This window comes from Conger conger, chromosome 11 (assembly GCF_963514075.1).
Source record: "Conger conger chromosome 11, fConCon1.1, whole genome shotgun sequence".
NCBI classification, from domain to species: Eukaryota; Metazoa; Chordata; class Actinopteri; order Anguilliformes; family Congridae; genus Conger; species Conger conger.
In genome coordinates, this window is record NC_083770.1 from 30,178,366 (window position 1) to 30,198,360 (window position 19,995).

Consider the following 19,995-nt stretch of genomic DNA (forward strand, 5'->3'; position numbering starts at 1 on the left):
GTAGCTCTCCACTTTTTCAGCTGTGCAAAGTATTTCATCCAAGCCAACTTTGACTTTGACCCTTAGCAAACCCTGAACATTAGTAACAAATCAAAAACTAAGTGCCTGCTAACTGACTTCATCTAAAATTGCAGTATGACCAGATGTTTGTCGCCATTATCAAACATATTCAAGAGGGTCAAGTTTACGTATGTTAATTCCAGCCTGATTAAAATGACTTCCTGTGCAAAACAGCTGGTCTGGCTTATATAATTGGCCTTTACTGTTAAATGGCTTATATTACACTACCATATACTGTCCATTCTCATTCATCTTGAGATCTACAGAAGAACTAATGTCCATATTTACTTATTAACATAGCAGCTCAAATGGTAAGTCACATCTGGTAGAATACAATGAGAAAACAAAACAAATCATGCATTTATTATTTTTACTTATAATTTAAGCCTGAAATACTTCTCAATTTCCTCTGCTAATACAAGACATAATTCGTTTTTTTTCTTTTTTCTTGTGCGTCTATCAATTACAATTTGGAAACAATGGTAGTCCAGTCCACCAGAACAACAGCTGCACAGCAACATTCCCACATGACACATCGAGAGTGTCTGAATAATGCGTCACACACATTGGTGCCAGAATGACAAAAGTGTCTGTTCCTTCTTTTGTTGGACAAGAAAGTAAGAAAGAGGAAAAACAGTGCAGAGAATGAAGAAACAAATCAAGAGAATCCCACGTAGTAGTATCAGCCTAAACTGACCTGACTAAACCAAATCACAACGGTACTGAAAGTGAGAAATGGAAGATTGCAGTATATAGCCTACGCTTTTAGATAAATATCTGCAATCAACCAATATTTGTGCTTATCTTACAATGGAATTATTCTTCACAGGATTTGTAAACATGCAAAACAATTGGCTGAATCTAAATCATTTTTTCATTTATTATACTTTGGACCCTGCACACTCATCTCTATGAAAATAATGCCAATTATGTCATTGTAGTTTAGACTTATTGTGGGCCAGCAGTGTAGTATAATAGTTTGGCAACTGGGCTTGTGACTTTAAGACTGTCAGGTAAATTCTCAGGTGAGACACTTATGTTATACCCTTCAGCAAGGTACACGCATCAATATACAGCTCCACAAATAGATTGTATGTCATTAATATTAGATGTGTGTAAATCCTTCTGGAGAGGATTGTCTGGCAAACATGTCCATTTATTATTTGTTAATGTTGAACCCTAACCTACATTTTTCTAAAATAATATCTTGTTGGTTATTTGGTGACTGACTGGTTTCTTACTTTTGTAACAAGACACACACAGCTCTGATGAGCCCTCCTTTGCCTGTGTCCATTACACGAGGGGCATTTCTTCATTTGTGAGATTGACAACAAGTAATGGGAAGAAACCTGCAGAAAATGCCAAAAGGAATCTGCTGGAGCAAGCCCTGTCGAGTCACTGATCTTCACCAAAGGCAGCCTCCCTGACAGCAGACCTGCATCAAGCTTGTGTGAGAAAGTTATATTCATTCTGCATTTGGGTTCGGGTTACAACCTCCCCCGTGCTCTCTGTTTCTTCCTTTAAGCTCTCTGACAAAGCAAGAAATGGGCCCTCACACATTTTATTAAACAAGAAACCAGAATAATGAAAAATTCAATACAACAATAAATACAAAACATTAAATCCAAAAAGCACAACCTGACACCTCAGGTTTGTAAGAAATGTAGTGATTCTTCAATTTAGTAAGAAAATGATGTACTGTAGGGAGAGTTTTGAGGAACAAACCTTCGCTTGAATGTGAGCTGACATACAAAGGCGGCACAAAATCAACTTAACAGAGAATGTTAGCATGCCGTTGCATTCACACACACACACATACACACACACACCTGATGAGTGAAAGCTGATAATGAGCTCGTATCATCCCCTCAGCTTTAATTTGACCTCCTCTCCTTATCCCCATCAGAGTCCCATTTACTCTGTTATACGTCCACATGAAACGGGCCCAGGGCACAGCGCAGAGACTGTCACACTCAGAGATATAGAGATGTCAGTGCAAGTATGCCTTCTGGTTCCCATCACTCACTGTCCTTTTTACATTGATCCAGTCGCACACTGAAGGTCAGCCAGGGTGCAGCTCCACACCAGCACCGAGCAGTAATCCCCTGCCCAAGTTCATATTTCTGATCGCTGTGATTTTGAGCCTTTTTGTGCTGCAACAATGGCAGTTATTGACACCTTATCAGTAGACTGTCATAGTGTCAGCCTGCTGAGTTTCAACCATGGATGGAGCAATACTACCTCAGAATTATTAGCACCTATGCATATATTAAACAAAACAGATAGTAATATATGTTATGTTCAATCACATGGGAGAATTATCTTATTTTATTTAGATACATTTACTTTCACTTTCACAGATGGTGAGGAGGATGGTGAGGGAGGCCATAAAGAACACAGTTTAAGAAAAGCAGAGATTTGTTGCATTTTGGGGTCACCAAGTCTCAAAAAGAACCATAAAATGGCACCTTCATACCAATAAACTTTTTGGAAGGGTGGCACCAAGACAGCCCTTACTGAGCACAATAAACAAAACCGAGTATCCAGAATTTGGAACGTTATTGGAATTATGCCTGGAAGAGTAATATGGTTAGATGAGACTAAAATGGAATGTTTTGGCCAGACACACCATCATCTGCAAAATAGAAATTTGGATCTCTGACACAGGATTGTGAAACAGCCAATTTCCAAGAAACATGACAAAAATACATTCAAATACTGGGAGAGAGTCCATAATGTTTATTTCACTCAAACACCTCTTGTGTCCATTATAACTGAAGTTATAGGTGTACATCTGAAACGGTCATTTCCGTCAGTCATGTCATAAATGCATTCTTCAATATTTGAGCTCATAACCACTGGCCTAAATAATACATGTATATAAGTACTGGGGCAAAACCTCATAATAAGGCAAGGGGGCCACATCTGGGGCACCTATCTGGGGGTTACACCATGTTAATAATATGAATTAAGTAAGAGACTCATTCATCTTGTCATTCTGACTACCAACAAACTAGCTGGTTTCATCCAGCTTGGTTGACGAAGCCAAAAAAGGAAACTGATATCTCTGAGCAGAGTATGCTGCACATATTTGCAAAGACACTGCAAAATATAGCAAACACATTCTGTTCTGCAGGTAGTCCTTTCTCGGGTGTAAGAAAATGAATAACTATGGAGTAGGTGAGACTCACAGATATTGTGCAAATGGTGAAAACTAAAAAGAACACAGTGGGTGATACTCAGTGATATTTTAGAGTTACGTGCAAACCATGATAGATCAGTGGGCTACAAAACAAGATAATCAAAACTGTTCTAGACAGATGTAAAGCAAAATTGTATTTGAAATGTATTACTGAGGATATGTGGCTTTGAATATTTCTGGATCCCAGTAATGTATTGCTGTTTTTCCCCTCCAAGAAAACTTCCTCCAGAACCTTTCAGATGCTCCAAGAAAATACATTTTTCATCAACTTTTTTGGGCAATTCAAAGTCATGGCTTATTAATTCAATGATAGCTTGTATGTAAATGTAGCTATTGACCCTGCTGCAGACATGCTTGCCATTCATACATTCAGAAATCTGGCACTGGAAGCATCTCTGTTGGGTGATAAGGGACTTGTTGGGCTCTATTCCAAGAGCAACTACTGTTTGATACAAGTTTATAGTTTGTGATTTGCTGGGTGTCATTGCTTTTATTTAATTACAATATCTACCCACTGTAGATACAGTCAAAGCACAAATTGACATCCCATGACTCCGATGCCCTTCAACAGTGCAGAGTAAGCACACCATAATAAATGGGCCTGTCTCTGATCTGATGGCAGAGCTAAAAATGTCCTAGCTATTCCAATTATGCAGTGGGGTTCTCTGCACGACATATATACGCAGACCAAAGTCGATGTCTGTACACCTGAAGGATGAAGAAATACTTTCGGCAATAAAACAGTCCCCTAGTTTCCAGACACAGACGTAGCTCAGTTAGCTCTGTTGGACCCCAGTGTGTATTTTTTATGTGACAGGGCATGCTCATTCATTTCCTCACACAGGCATTGAGGGGACAAGCCCTCTCCCCTGCAATTTCAGTTAATCATGGTTCACTCAGGCCAACCTGTTTGTGGCCCCAAATTAGGTCCTAATTGTTTTTCATATCTCTCATTGGCTTGACTTCGCCTTCAGTAAAAGATGGAAGTGATGGATAACATGGTTCGCAGTGGAGCATATGGCAAATTATCCCTCAAGTAATCATTTGGAAACACAACGCATGTTGGGAGGGTGACCTGAGATCACTGCACGGCAGTGTAGCCTGACTGACTGACTTTGGAACTGTTCAAATTAGATCCAAAATAGTGGTTTGGATTTCAGCAAATCCTTTCCCCCTTCCTCTTCCCAAAAGTATCTTTGTAGATCATCTTTTCTTGCTATTACCTAAAAATATTTTCACCTATGTTAAATACAAGTATGCAACTGTTTGTTACTATAATTTATAATGAAGGAAGATATTATGCTAGTTCAGCATTCCTTATTCCCATTTGAGGACATAAAAATTCTACAGTGTAGATCCATGCTAATTCCAAATACAGAGACAGCAGGTGAGCATATGTTCATTTTCAAACATTGAACAACAAAAATACATAACCAGGACCAAGCTACATTCTGTAGCAAGCTGACATCCTTGATAAAGGAATGGCTGTTTTTTTTATACTGCACAAGCCCCATCTTGTTTATCTGACCCCAACTGCTGTTGCAGTTCTCACTAATGAAGCCAAATTTCAATTGTGAATTCCACTGCTAAGAAATTTCATTGCAAATGTTGGCAAAACTGACTCATTAAACAATTAAATGTAAAACATGTTAATAACCTTTCAGATTCAATAATAATTTAAGATGGAAAGAATAATCAACTTATGGTGAATCACATGATCAAATGATCAAATACAAACCATGAGAATAAGCCTCATAAATCCTGAAAGTGGTGTAGGATATGCACGATTCTTCTGATTGACGTATGCTTGCTATTGTATCTCAAACTCTATACATAACATTTAGTCAGCCCAGGTATTTTTGTGAGAACTTTCAAATAGCTGACCTTTAACTAATGTAATAATAACATAAAAAATATGTTATTATTTATATAGGCAAACCTTTTTTTATGTTGCTTTCTCTACTTTGTATGGCTCACTGAATATCTTATTTCTCCATTGCCCAAATCTTCTTTTGAAGAGTGCCTGGTTCCGATCATAAAAGGCAGACTCACCCTTTATCATGATTTTTTAACTTAAAACCCCACTTGAGTGGACTGGCAATACCTTAATCCTGTTATTACACAATGGCTTCAGTATTCAGACCCCTTCCCCTTTTGCACTTTGTGTGATTTTGCCAATCAATCTACACTAAATAACCCATATTGCCAAAGTGAAAAAATGTTTTTATGCATTTTTGCTAATTTCTTAAAAATGTAAATCTGAAATCTCTCATTCACATAAGTATACAGACCCTTTGCTGAAGCATTCCAAATTGTGATCAGGTGCACCATGTTTGCTTTAATTGAGATGCGTTTAGAACTTGACTGGAGTCTACCTGTGGCAAAGTGAATTGATTGGACATAGTTTAGAAAGGCACACATTTAGGAATACAAGGTCCCAAAATTTACACTGCATGTCAGGACAAAATCCAAGCCATGAATCCAAGTAACTCTCAATAGACCTCCATGATAAAATTGTGGCATAGATCATTGCCTCAAGAATCGTGAAATGGAAGATGTTTGAAACCACCAGGACTCTTCCTAGAGTTGGCCGTCCGGCCAAACTGAGTAACCAGGCAAGAAGGGTCTCGGTCAGGGTGGTGACCAAGAACCTGCCAGAAGGATGACCAACTCATCAACAGTACTCCATCAATCAGGCCTTTATGGTAAAGTGGCTAGACAGAAGCCAATGTTGAGTAAAAGGCATATGACAGCCCACTCGGAGTTTGCCAAACAGCATTTACAGGAGAGCATGGCCAGATATGACCAACTCATCAGAGATAAATTCTTTGGGCAGAACTCCAGGGTGGCACAGATGGTGCAGTGGGTAGCACTGCCACTTCACAGCAAGGAGGTCCTGGGTTTGAATCCCGGTCGGCTGGGGCCTCTCTGTGTGGAGTTTGCATGTTCTCCCTGTGCTTGCGTGGGTTTCCTCCGGGTACTCCGGTTTCCTCCCACAGTCTAAAGACATGCAGGTTAGGCTGATTGGAGAGTCTAAATTGCCCATAGGTATGAGTGTGTGAGTGAATGGTGTGTATGCCCTGCAATGGACTGGCGACCTGTCCAGGGAGTATTCCTGCCTTTCGCCCAATGTATGCTGGGATAGGCTCCAGCCCCCCTGCGACCCTGTTCATGATAAGTGGGTTAAGATAATGGATGGATGGATGGATGGGCAGAACTCCAAGCACTCCAGGGCCCTGCCTGCAAAGGGAAAGTCGAGGCCGGTTAAGCAGCGATTGTCCCATTAGATGGTGGAAGCTATTGCTATGGCATACGAGTCAAAGGGGATAACCTGGGCCTAAGTGCTCATTCCACAAGGGGCATGGCAGGCCTTATTCTCCACATACCTGAACGTTAGCAGGACACTGGTAACCCACTCAGTTCTGGGGGTGAGGGCTGTGTGAGATACGCACATCTTCCCCCATCTGCTGTGAGGCGCAGTACTTCACATTTTGTGAACCAACAGACCCTGACTGGGCAGTGGACTGCGTTTAGTACTTGGTTAACTCCAAGTGAATTTTTGCAAATTACGCCTATTTTCCACTGTCAATCTGGTCGACAAGCATGTGTGCACCTTCACACAATATGAGTGTGATTCTGCTGATACGGTCAGTAATCAGTATGCCTTGTGCAGGCAGACAGTGGAACACAACTGACCATAGCGGGATGCTAATGTCTGATGAGACTCCTATGAAGTGAAGTCCTTTCGTCTCACTCCGCCAATTAAGCACAGCCCTGCTGAGCCGCCGGCTGCAGCTGGCATTGCCATAGCCCAGATCAGTCAGCGTCTGACTGTGGGGCTCGTTCATACACAAGGAAACAAGGCAAGGTGTTACCAGGATCAGTCACCCAGCAATCCACCAAATCCCTTTAATATTTGAATCATTGATTTAAATAAATAGCCGTTTTCGCTGTTAATTAAACAAAGGCGACTGAGAGAATGAGAATACATCAGAAGACGCTGACAACCTACCACTTATTCAAGTCAGAGATTTGAAAAGAGAATCACCTAGGAAACCTGAGCACAATAACTCTCACAATGAGAAACAGTTTCACGCTGGGGTCGATTTTATGCTCTGCCAGATGCCATGAAGGAAGGAGGAAAGAATAAACCCACACCAAAAAAGGACATCAAATTCACATTCATAGTTATCCCTCTCAGAGACGCTTGATCCAGGACAGCAGGCCCTCTGGGGGAGGCATGCACCTGCAGTTCCTGTTTTCACAAAACACTTTTTTTTTTTTTTTTCAGCTGGCTGTCAGTCACTAATCACCCTGAATTATTACATCAAGGAGAGCTCTTGTTTGTATGTCATCTTCTACAGGAAGACGTTTTCACTCTCTGGGGTAAATAACAAGTTACCTGAATGTCGAGTGAGAGACAGAGAAAGCAAGCACCAAGGGGAAAATATATTTTCTTGTGATAAGATCATGCATATTCACAAATGAAATACAAAGAAAATGCAAATGTATTGCGTTACTAATATTACTGCCTTAAGTTTGGATTGCCAACAGTCTGATACTAGCCAGGAGGTCCCACAATTCAGAAAAAAATGGTTTATTCTATATAGGGCACCCTTTCTCTATATCACATTCAGCTTGCAAAATGGCTATGTGCTATAAGTAGCCAGCATTCAATTGTGTCAAATTAATGAAATCACACATTACAATTCACCTCTGCACACACACCAAATTTAATCAACCCAAATCACAGTTCAAAATACTTAAAACTTTTTAAATTACATTCTGGGGCACTCTAACGTCCGTGGCAAATCCTGCGGAAATAACACCAACAACATGTCAAACTTTGAATCTCTCTCCCTTTTTTTTTACTTCATTGTTGACGTTTAAAGCAAATTTACTTCTTCAAAACTTTTCTCAATTGCTAAACACTTGCATGAAATCAAACAATATGCCCTTTGATGGGAATTTTGAATGTCATCTGAAAGCACTGAGTAAAAAAATGTAAATAGGCTAATGACAGTAATAATAGAGGCTGCAAAGGAGAATGGTGATGTAGCGAAAATGATAATTAGATTTTTTGCATTTGCATGCAGGAAACATAACATTACGGAACTAGGCACAGTAAATTGATTTTTTATGTTCTGCTGAAAAATTATATTTTCACATTCTGGAAAATGACTAAGGACAACAGACCGTTTTTATTCAGTTGGGAGGATACACTATGTTTTTCATCATTAAAATATGAATTGAACAGATTAAAAAAAAGCATGTTGCCATTATCCATCACAAATGGAAAGGCAGACTCTGAAACATTCTGTGCCATGTGCTTCATTTACATCTGGTTCAAATACCAACCACAATAAAGAGAGACCAGTCCAACAAAGAGCAAAATTCCAAGCCAGCTTTCCTAACTGACTAATTTTTCCAAACTTTTCACTCCAGGCAAACCCTATAAATCAAATTAATATGTAAGGTACCAACAACGAATCACAGTTAGAAAATATAATTCTGTTCCAGTTCAGAAAACTGAACTTTGCACAGTCTCAAGAAGCAGCATGAGCAAGCACACTTCAGCTATTCTGATATTTAGAGTTCATTTAGATTCACATTTTAAAATGGCTGCTGTAACCTTGTGGGTCACTGATCCAACTTGGAATTCCAACAATATCAAAACAGTCCCGACAACAAAATGATGCAAAATAACTTGCTCAGAGAAACAAAGATTAAAGGGCTGGTGCTAAGAAGCCTTTAAAATATTGTTAGGATGAAAGTCAGAGTAACCAGTATGTAACGAGTGTGTCATGGTGAGGTAACACCTAAGGTGTCCACCAGAGGAGTGGGCGCTCACGAAAAAGAATGCCCTGGCGCGCTTTGTGTGGACACCTCGTGCAGAAGCGGCGTTCGTCGAGTTGAAGAAAAGGTTCTGTTCTGAGCCGATTCTGATAACTCCGAACCCATCGATGCCTCCGAGCTGGGGGTAGGGGCTATTCTGTCACAACGGTCTCCCCAAGACCAAAAAGTGCATCCCTGTGCGTTTTTCTCTCGGTCACTGTCACAGGCCGAGAGAAATTACGACGTGGGGAACAGGGAACTGCTAGCAGTCAAGTTAGCCTTAGAGGAGTGGCGGCACTGGCTGGAGGGGGCGGAGCATCCGTTCACTGTGTGGACGGATCATAAGAACCTCAAATATCAAATATATTCAGATCGCCAAGACACGCAACGCACGTCAAGCCCGCTGGGCACTGTTTTTTGCGCGTTTTTCGTTTACGGTGACATACCGCCCTGGGTCCAAAAACACCAAACCAGACGCCCTCTCTAGGGTTTTCGACAAGACTGACGGGGAACGCGATCATGAACCTATTCTCTCGGGGGTTAGAACAGTGGCGCCGATTATTTGGGAGGTGGAATCAGCAGTGCGTAGAGCATTACGCAGAGAGCCGGATCTAAGAGGGGGTCCGCCTAACTGCCTCTTTGTGCCCGCTGGGGCCCGGCCCCAAGTGTTACTGTGGGGACATGCCTCACGGCTGATGGGGAGAAGGATGTCTGTGAGTTTGTGGCCGCGTGTCCTGTCTGCGCGCGCAGCAAGGGCTCCCACCGTCCCCCAGCAGGGCAGCTATGTCCGTTACCTATTCCTAGGCGTCCCTGGAGCCACATTGCATTGGATTTTATCACAGGATTGCCACCCTCAGGGGGTAAAACGGGCATTTTAGTGGTAGTGGATCGTTTTTCCAAGGCGGCTCATTTTGTGGCGCTACCTAAACTACCCTCGGCAGTGGAGACCGCACGGTTGGTGGTTGACCACGTGTTCAGACTTCACGGGCTGCCCCAGGACGTGGTGTCTGATCGTGGACCTCAGTTCGCTTCCCGGTTCTGGCGGGCGTTCTGTTCTCTGTTGGGCGCCACGGTGAGCCTTTCATCTGGCTTCCACCCAGAGACCAACGGGCAGACAGAACGCACCAACCAAACGCTGGAGAACACACTCCGGTGCCTGGCTATTGACAACCCCACTTCGTGGAGCCGCCAACTCACGTGGGCAGAGTACGCCCATAACACACTACAGAATGCATCCACGGGGCTCTCGCCGTTCGAGGTGCAGTTTGGATATCCTCCGCCTTTGTTCCCAGACCTGGAGAAAGGGGGTGAAGTGCCCTCTGCTGAGGCCTTTGTTCGGCGATGCCGGGCCACTTGGAAGAGGGTGCAAACGACTCTTTCGAGGGCTACTGCCAACCAGAAGAGGCTGAAGGATCGCCTGGGGTCGATTTTTAGTAGGGGGGTCCTGTCATGGTGAGGTAACACCTAAGGTGTCCACCAGAGGGCTGGTGCTCATTGGCTTTCCCCCTCCTAAAGAGTATTTAAGGCCAGTGCTGGCAGTCTACCAATGCTTTTGTGTTCACTGTGCGCTCTGACACTAAGCCGGTAATGCACATGGTAGACTCTGTGAGAGTTAAGAGTCCGGTACTGTGCTGGTGTGTGTTTCGCTGTTAAGAAACAAAAAGATTAAAAGGTAAGGAAGGCGTTCAGCTGGTGTTGTGTTCGCTGGCGCCTTCCTCTAAGGTTTTGGATTTCTTTTTTCTTTCTTTGGACTCGTGTGAGTCAGTGGTTGGGGGACGTTGTCCCCTAGTATGTATTTTGGTTTGCGTTTTGGTCCCGAGCTGCATCTCGAGGTTTTATTTTCGTGCCTAGCCTTTTTCCCGGCTAGGTTGTATTTTATTTTTTGGCCCACAGTCGTTTGGGGCACCAAGTCAGTGGTGTGGTTCGCCCTGTTTTAAGAGGGTTGATTTGTTTTCTTATAGCCGTTTTTTTGGCTTTTCTCTTTTCCTTTTTATGCTCAGTTTCTGTTGCTTACATACCATTCCCGTTGTTTCCTGGGATCTAGTGACGAACACGTTCGCGTGTTCGTTTTAGAGGGTTTTTCCTCGGTCGCTTCTGGCTCTCCGCCCAGCCCCAACCTAACAGAGTGGTCGTACGTCCATCAGCTGAACTGTCCAGGAAAGTTAACCACATGAGCTAGGTAGGCTCTGCCTGGCTAACTTTCGCCAGGCAGTGAGTCACTGCAATGAGTCAAGGAGAACCAAATTAAGAGTGAATATAAATAACATCCTAGTGCCTACATCACGCTGAGTAAAGGGTGAGCTCATTGAGCAATTCAACACATGCATATCGATGTTTGTAAAACTTTCTGAAGACTGTGCAGAATGTATAAAACTATGGTATGTAAATAATCCCAAATAAACTAAATAAATCATTTAATGTTAAGGAGCTTGTTGGGAGTAACTTATTTTCAGCAGAGTCTGGGCAGCAGCCTGAAGGGGTACGGATTAAAATTGTCCTGGTGAGCATAACTCAGGGTCCAGGAGACAGCTGCCACCCCCTCCCCTGGCAGGGCCACTCAGCTACTTGGATTAGATTTTACATTACTTCTGCCTGCAGGTTGATGGAAGCACTCAGCTGACAGGGGCAAAGCTGTACATGCAAATATTTTTAAATCCAAGCATGGGAGTGTTCCTGCATTACTGCATGAGTTGCTGGCACAAGTTATCTTGAGCAAGACATCCTGACTAAGAAAGCATCATTTTGTCTCATTGTTTTCTGAAGGTGCTATTGATTCAGCAGGTCATATTTCATGTCCTCTCCCCAGACATGTACAGCAAATGTGTCCATCTATATAAGCAGGAGGTAGATTGCTTTTTCCAGAACAGAAAGATGAAGGTGACATTGCTGTACAATTGATGAATTGTTGATTAAAATAATTTCTGTTCCATGCATCACAACCTTGTTGTTCAGTCTGACTTTATTGAATTACACAATTTGTAGAATTTTTCTTCAGACAACAATGAAGTATACCTAGAGAACACCAGCAGCCTATGAACTTGAAAAGGCTGCAGTATTTGAGCTGCAAAACTGGAATGAGACTTAAGGACTTCTCAGTCTCCTTCATTTTTCAGTAGAAATGCAGCACCCCCTTAGGATTAAAGTCTATAACGTTCTGAACCATTGTATTTTTCATCAGAAAATAATGAGATTTGCAGCATTACTCCTTTCAAGAATTCTGTGGTTAATATGAAAAGGAATGGTCTTGTAAAGTACTAACTTTTCACATTGAGGTATGTTTTGCATGCAAGCACATGGAAGCATTGTCACACAGCTTTAATAGTAGCATAGCCAACATCAGCATCCACAAAGCCATATCAGAGCCGGGAGAGACATTGGCTAAGGCGGTAAGAGCAGTTGTCTGGCAGTCGGAGGGTTGCTGGTGTGATCCCACCCTCGGTGTGTCGAAGAGTCCCTGACCAAGACACTTGGCCCCCAAATGCTCCTGACGAGCTGGTTGGTGCCTTGCATGCCAGCTCATCGCTGTTGGTGTGTGAGTGTGTATATGAATGGGTGAATAAAAAGCATCAATTGTACAGGGCTTTGGATAAAGGTGCCCTTATAAATGCCAACCATTTACAGCTGTATCTTTTAAGACTTAAGACATTTTTACTCATCTGTCAAACTACATTCAGAGATGATGGGACCATGGTCGGAAGTGGACTTGATTGTTGTGATGCAACCTCTTAAAACAAAATACATTAAAAGAGCGCTGTAGGAAGAACTAAATTAAAATTTGCTCAGTTTGAGGAAAAGAAAAATAATTTTAAAAAAATAAGGGACTTACTCTGACAATGGATTTTATCTAGGTTGAAGGTGGGATTATGTCAGAACTCCTGCAGGGTAATATGTCAGATTACCCTGCCAAATGTAGTCCATCAGTAACAGGATGCCATCCTGAAAACAATGTTTTCAATTTTGTTCTGAACTGGTCCATCCCTCTAAAACTTCACCCTTGCAACCTATCCAGACACAAAATGACCCATCCACATAATGCAATACAAAGAGGTCATAGAGCTAGCTAGCAAAACAGGTGGGCAGGAGCCCTATGGACACCTATTGACCGGCTGCCACTGGTAAAAAGTTTAAACAAGATTAGTCAGACAAAATCTAAATTGACAGACCAGCTTGCCAGATCATGAGGTATAGACCCTTCAGGTGTTCAAACCTAGCACAGATGCATTGAGTGATTCACTGATTCACTGAACACCCTATTTTTAAGTGTTCACATGTCAGTTCTTCAATCAAAATGAACTAAAAATAACAATGTGATACAAAAAGAAGCCAAATAGCCTCTACTTGTACAGCAGATTTAGCATTGTATTGATTTGTTTCTCCCAGAAAATAGATAACTTGCTCTAAAAAGCCTGAATTGTCATGCCTGTGAGTGTCAGAACAGCATCAAGCATCATTGACAAACACGTACAGCAGAAACAGGAGAAAATCATTCAACTGCATTCAGGGCTGTGTACACTCAAGGTCACAATCCCAAACAGAACCCTCATTACGGTTCTGTTCCACTGAAAAACAATCTTTACCTTTTTCTGTTTACTGCCGCAAATCATCCCTCGACTATTCAACTTTCAGGATAATGCGACATTTGGATGATTACGCCATGTGTATGGTGAAATTAGTATCATTATTTACCATTTCTATCTTTGGAGTCGATTTTCTGAAAACCTTGATTTCTTTCTGATATTACAGGACAGTTTTCAGTGCATAATCGTCCTATCATCGCAAATCTTTACTCCATATCCAGAGTGTTTTGAGCCAATTATTTTCATGTTATAAGCTTCAGGGGTGATTACAGCATCACAAATGTCATTGTTAGATCCTGAGATTTCATCAATTTTCTTTATTAAAAATCCATAATTTCTCAGAAAATGACTATTGGGTACTGGCGATGAAAATGGCTAAAATCTTTAAACATGTCTTATTTAGAATTTGAAATAATTATAACGATATCTTACTTGGTTCAGATTATGGACTGCTACAGAAATGGTCAAATTTGTAATTTACACCATCTTGAATAAAGTATGCAAATTTGTGAATTTACATATTTTGTTAGAATTTATATTTTGAAATCCATACCTAATGATAGTTGAAGTTTGTACCTTTGAAATGATCTGGAAGGAGAAACATAACCTTAAGAAACTGCCTGGCCACTGAACTGAATCCCAGTATTGAAACAGAGATTGCACAGTACAGGGAGCACGGAGTGGAGTTAAAGTTCATATTAGTAAATTATTTTCCTGAACACATCAGCTTGGCCATTTAGCCACACAGCCAAACTCAAACACACAGACCAGTGTCAAACACAGTTTTTTCAGATGATGCATGAACACGTCAAATGAATCCTGAAAACATCACAGCATAACAAAGCGCCTCTCAATAATAGGACAGATGGTACAAGCAGCCTGACTCTCCGAAAGGACAGAAATCCACAAAGAATTACGTAAAAAGGGCAGTGGAAAACCGTCCAGGACAGGAAAAAGGCCTTCACTGTGAGGCGCTGACAATCTCATTAAGGAGAAGTGTGAGAATGAGTCTGAGCAAGAAGCAGCTGTGACCCCAGCTTCGTGAGCCAGGCTGAGTTTTCTCAAAGTTCTCTTCGTTAGCTAATATATTAAGATATTCCCAGTATTCCCAGTCTCCCGCAATCGGCAAGATTATTATTATTTTTTATCCCAACATTATTTTGCATCTTCACTGTAAAAATAATTATATGGTAGAAATCTGTGAAATAGTGAAGGTTTTTATAAAAGGTAAACATGTATTGTATTGTAAGATATCATTGTAATACATAACATACACAATTCTTAACATATTGATAAGGTTATTTATCATAACAATTGACTTACTTACAAATCTGGGCTATATCCAAATGTCCATCAACAATGGGGGGCTACACAAATCCTTGATTCGTCAAGGGTGTTTTACCAGTGCTGACCAGGGCCCAGTATTTAAAAACTGTTCATCTAGATCAGAATTATCCGGATGTTAAAATCTTTCTTTTGCTATCCCAGATCAAATCAATCCCGTTTACTTTTTTTTCAAATTATTTTCAGATAGGATCATTCTGATCCAGATACCACAAGATCAAGATTACAGAATTTAGATGTGCAGTCTTTGGCCATGTCTCTATCTTTTGGTCAAAATAATGCAACAATTAATTAAGACAAACATTTTTCCACACGTTAGAAAATGTGTAATTCCGTTCACATATCAGTCCTACCATCTACAGTAGTACATGGCCGAAGTCAGTCTAATTTCAAAATTCAATGTCTCAAATACAAATTAAAAACACTTTAACTTTAAAAACTAATAAAAAATAACTTCCAAACTCAACTGTTGAGAGCATAATGTTTTTACTGATCAATTGACCCTAATTAAAGTATAAGTTAGCTTGCTAGTTCCACTTGATATATGAGTTCACTCAATGACGCACAATAACTTGTCCACAGATAACTGTTACTGATAATATTTTATTTTTATAAAGCTTGGCAATACTACTTATGACTACTGCAAAAAGATGAACATGCACTAACAGCAAGCAATCGAGATTGCATCACAGTCTGCCTTGCTTCGCCGTAACATGTAAAAAGACAGCCAATTGAGAGGCCCCCTGAGTTGTAACTGAGGATTTCCGTATTTCCAGCTCTTGGAGCAAAATATTTTAGACTTTTCAGCCATTAATATCTATGTACGTATTTACAGATTTGTCCACACATTTACAGATCTATTTATGCATTTACAGATTTGTCTACGTATTTACAAATCTCAATAGACTTGCAAATCTGAACACAGATTAGAGATTTTTTTTTACATTTACAAATCGGATTAGGCACACACAGATTCTGAATACACATTTGCAGATTCCTGGACACATTCACAGATCTCAGTATGCATTTTGAGATTATTTTACACATTTACAAATCTGATTACGCACACACAGATTGAGATAGTTTCACAAATCTCCCAGAAAATCTCACATTTGTAAATAGTCCTGCTACAATAATGGCCCCCTATACGATATTCTTGTTTTAGCACCTACACATTAGGCAATTATTTTAGAATAGAACAGAATACATTTTCAAATAACATTCCAAAGCAAATTCTTATTGTGGTTTCTTCTTGAAAATATGTTACTGGCCATTTAGAATGGATAGTGTTTTTGTTTGTGTTCATTAATCACTGGATAAAACAATTCTCTAAAGATGTGCCATGTGTCCCACATGTCCCTACATCAACCTTGAATTCATCCTGAATCCACCCTTTCAGTGGGATCAAGATTATCCAGATTTTCAGTATCAATCCTATCCTAATCTCTACCTTAGAACTTTACCCAAAACTAACATTTGATCTAAATTCTAGGTAGGATCGGATTCCCTGCTGGTAAGTCCCTACTGTCCCTTATCACAATTTTTAGGATCAGGATTACAGCTTCTAGTTTTGAAGCCTTTGAAATACAGGGCCCAGGGCATTAGATATTTTGTGGATGCCTTTTAATTTGGCTTGTCACTTATCATCACTGGATCCCGTATGTACAGTATGTCTGGCCTACAAACAATGCTTTTCTTGCTTCCTCCCCATCATCAATTGTTGACACATGGTTTGTTGATACCGGGTATTTTTGATGGGGTGGAACCAGCTTTGTGATGACTATCATTGAACAAAATCATAGTATTCAGCATTGCATCCTCTCACTGACGGACTGCATTTGGCAGGGTAATCTTTTCAGGTTGTAATTTCATTGCAGTGAATGCCCTTCAACCACCTACCCCAAATGCATTATTACCCTAATAAGTACAACACATTCCTTTTCGTTTTAGGCATTTGTATTCAACAGGTCCCTTACCTCATCAGTTGTACCAAATCACCTCATGTGACAGCAATAGCACGCTCATTGTCACTGTAATAATTTCACTCACTTAACAATAGTTTAAATTGGAGTAGGAGTATGAATTAGAATAGCTCATGATGGGTCTGTCTGAAAACAATTACAGAACAGGTCCTGTCAGTCGCTGTGTGCTGCTGCTGGCATAGACCAAGTACAAAACACAGCTGCCATTTAGCTGAGGAAGCATTGCTAGCAGCTTAACTGAATGATAGCAGATGTTTGCGATTGCGTGGGTGTGTGTGCGTGTGTGTGCATGTGTATGCACGAGTGTGTACTATGGCTGCGTTTATATATTCAAAATACACACTGGCATGTATTTATAAACATAATGAATATATATATACATGTATTGGTATATACCTGGTATATACTGGACATGTACCCGCAAAACATACATGTATTGTATTGTATAAACATGCATACATATTATTGTTTATTGTATTGCATGCATATTGCATTGTATATGTACGCATACATTTTATTGTTTATTGTATTGCATGCATATTGTATTGTATATGTATGCATGCATTACCTCTCCACCTCTACTGATGTGTGGTGAGCATTCTGGCACAAAATGGCAGGTGACTGGTACACATCAGTGGTGGTTGAGGCGAGTTTCCCCCTCATCACTGTAAAGTGTTTTGGGTGTCTAGAAAAGCACTACAGTATATAAATGCTATCTATCAATCTATACTAAGCAACAAATGCCATTTTGACAGTTGCATAAGCACTGAATCACTTTATTAGTCAGCTAGGTGATTGCGTACAACAGATGAGGTAATGAACTTGTTGAATATAAAAACCCAGAATTAATCTGCTGTACTTAGTAGGGTAAGAATGCATTTGATCTAGGCTGAATCCTCTTGAAGCCACTGCCATTTACCCTCTCGGTACCCGCTGCAACAAAATTATAACCTGAAAAGATTACCCTGCCAAATGCAGTCCATCAATGGCAGGATGCAATCCCGAATACTATGATTTCTCTCGATGATAGTCTTCACCAGGCCAGTTCCACTCCATCAGTACCAGGTATCAACAAACCATGTGTCAACAGTTAAAGGTGAGGAGGAAGCCAAATCACAGATGCTTTGGACAGTACTGGCAAAACATAATTAATAGCGACAAATCAAAGATGTCTTTAAACATCTATTGTGATGGTTATTTGGATAACAGTGCTCCACATCTCTTCACTGTGCTCCTGCAACAACAGGTTTAAGCCCCACTGGATATACAAGAGGAGATTATACATATGAGCATACATACATCTAATTCTTCAGGCTACAAAAAGAATGAAAAATATTTGCATACTGTAAGACAGATCCATGTACATGCTACAGATTATATTTTGCAATTGAAAAAAGCATTTAGATTGCTGAATGCATTTTATAGCAAGTGGCATTGTGTGAATTTCTCCACATTATAACAAAGTACCATGGCAATGTAGCATATCTCTCTCCCTCTCTCTCCCCCTCTCTCTCTCTCCACTGTAAAGCCAGTCTACACTACAGCCCACACACAGTATATACAGTGAGCTTGCAAGAAATTGGGCTTAAAAAAAGGCTGTGTATAATAAACACAGAAACTTTTTTGTATTACTTTCTGTAATCCATCAGGATGGGAAAAGCCAAAGAACTGTCAATTGAGATGGTAATTGACAACCATACGTCTGGTAATGGGTACAAAGAAATAAATGCATAAAATGCATACAACTTAGCACTATAAGGGCAATAATAAAATAGTAAATATATGGAATGGTTGCAAACTTGCCAGGAAGAGGACAGACGGTAAGGAAGACGGTGAGGGAGGCCATAAATAAGCCAAGGATCAAGGAAATTGGTTACTTGGGGTCACCAAGTCCGAACAAGAACCATAAAATGGTACCTCCATACCAACAAAGTCTTTGGAAGGGTGGCACAAAAGGGTGGGCAGTCTGTCCCGAGCACAAAAACAAAACCAAGCATCTGGAGTTCAAACGTTATTTGGCTAGATGAGAGTGCTATGGTCAGATGAGATTAAAATGAAATGTTCTGGCCATACACACCATCAAAGATTTGCCGGCAAAAGAGGAATGTATACAAGGAGAAGAACCTCATGTCTATTGTCAAATATGGAGGTGGGTCACTGATGTTTTGGAGACATGTTGCTGTCAGTGGTCCAGGGGCATGATTTAAGATCAATGGCATAATGAAGTACCAGGACATTTTGGCAGAAAATCTAGTTGTCTCTGCTAGGAAGCTGAGACTTGGTCATAGGTAGACCTGCTGGACAATGAATCCAAAGATAAACGAAAAAGTGAAAATAATATCCATGTTCTGCAATGTCTCCAGACTCAAATCCCATACAAAAAAAAAAAAAACTTTGGTCTGAACTGAAGAGAGGGGTCCATAAGCACCAAGGATATCAATGATTATGAAAAGTTCTGCATGGAGGATGGAGGTGCATGGTGTACTCTAAACTTATCACAAATTATTAAAAATTACTCATGGCTGTCATCTTTGCTAGGGTATTAAACAAGAGGCACCAATAACTGTGAAACCAGGTTTTAGGGATTTTTTTATTTTAATTTGAAAAATATAACTGGTTGATTCCATTGAGTCATTAATAATTAATAAAGCTTATGCCAATAACGTTTTTTGTTTAGTTTACACAATTTTTTTTGCGCATTTTTGTTATGGTTGCCAATAATTCAGGAGCCCACTGTATTTTGGGATTCTCTACTGCCCTGTTCTTTTATATACTCAAGAGTTTATTCGCATATTACCTATTCAGGTCTATTCAGTGGACAATAAAATAAAATCTATTCAAAGTGGTATTGTTCCGGCAACAATAATGCAAAGATTATTTTTATTTCAATGAGTGCCATTTTAAGATATAATAAAATATAAAGCCCAGTTCATCCTTTATGAGACAGGAAAGTTCAACGGAATAATTATAAAGGGTAACAATTTACATCGTTACG

The 19,995-nt window shown here is 40.4% G+C and overlaps 1 protein-coding gene across 1 annotated transcript in view; it reads right to left on the reverse strand.

Annotated features, from left to right (window-relative positions):
- The window catches only part of LOC133140546 (matrix metalloproteinase-17-like), a 39,274-nt gene that overhangs the window by 18,570 nt on the left and 709 nt on the right, over positions 1-19,995 (reverse strand). The window lies entirely within an intron of this gene.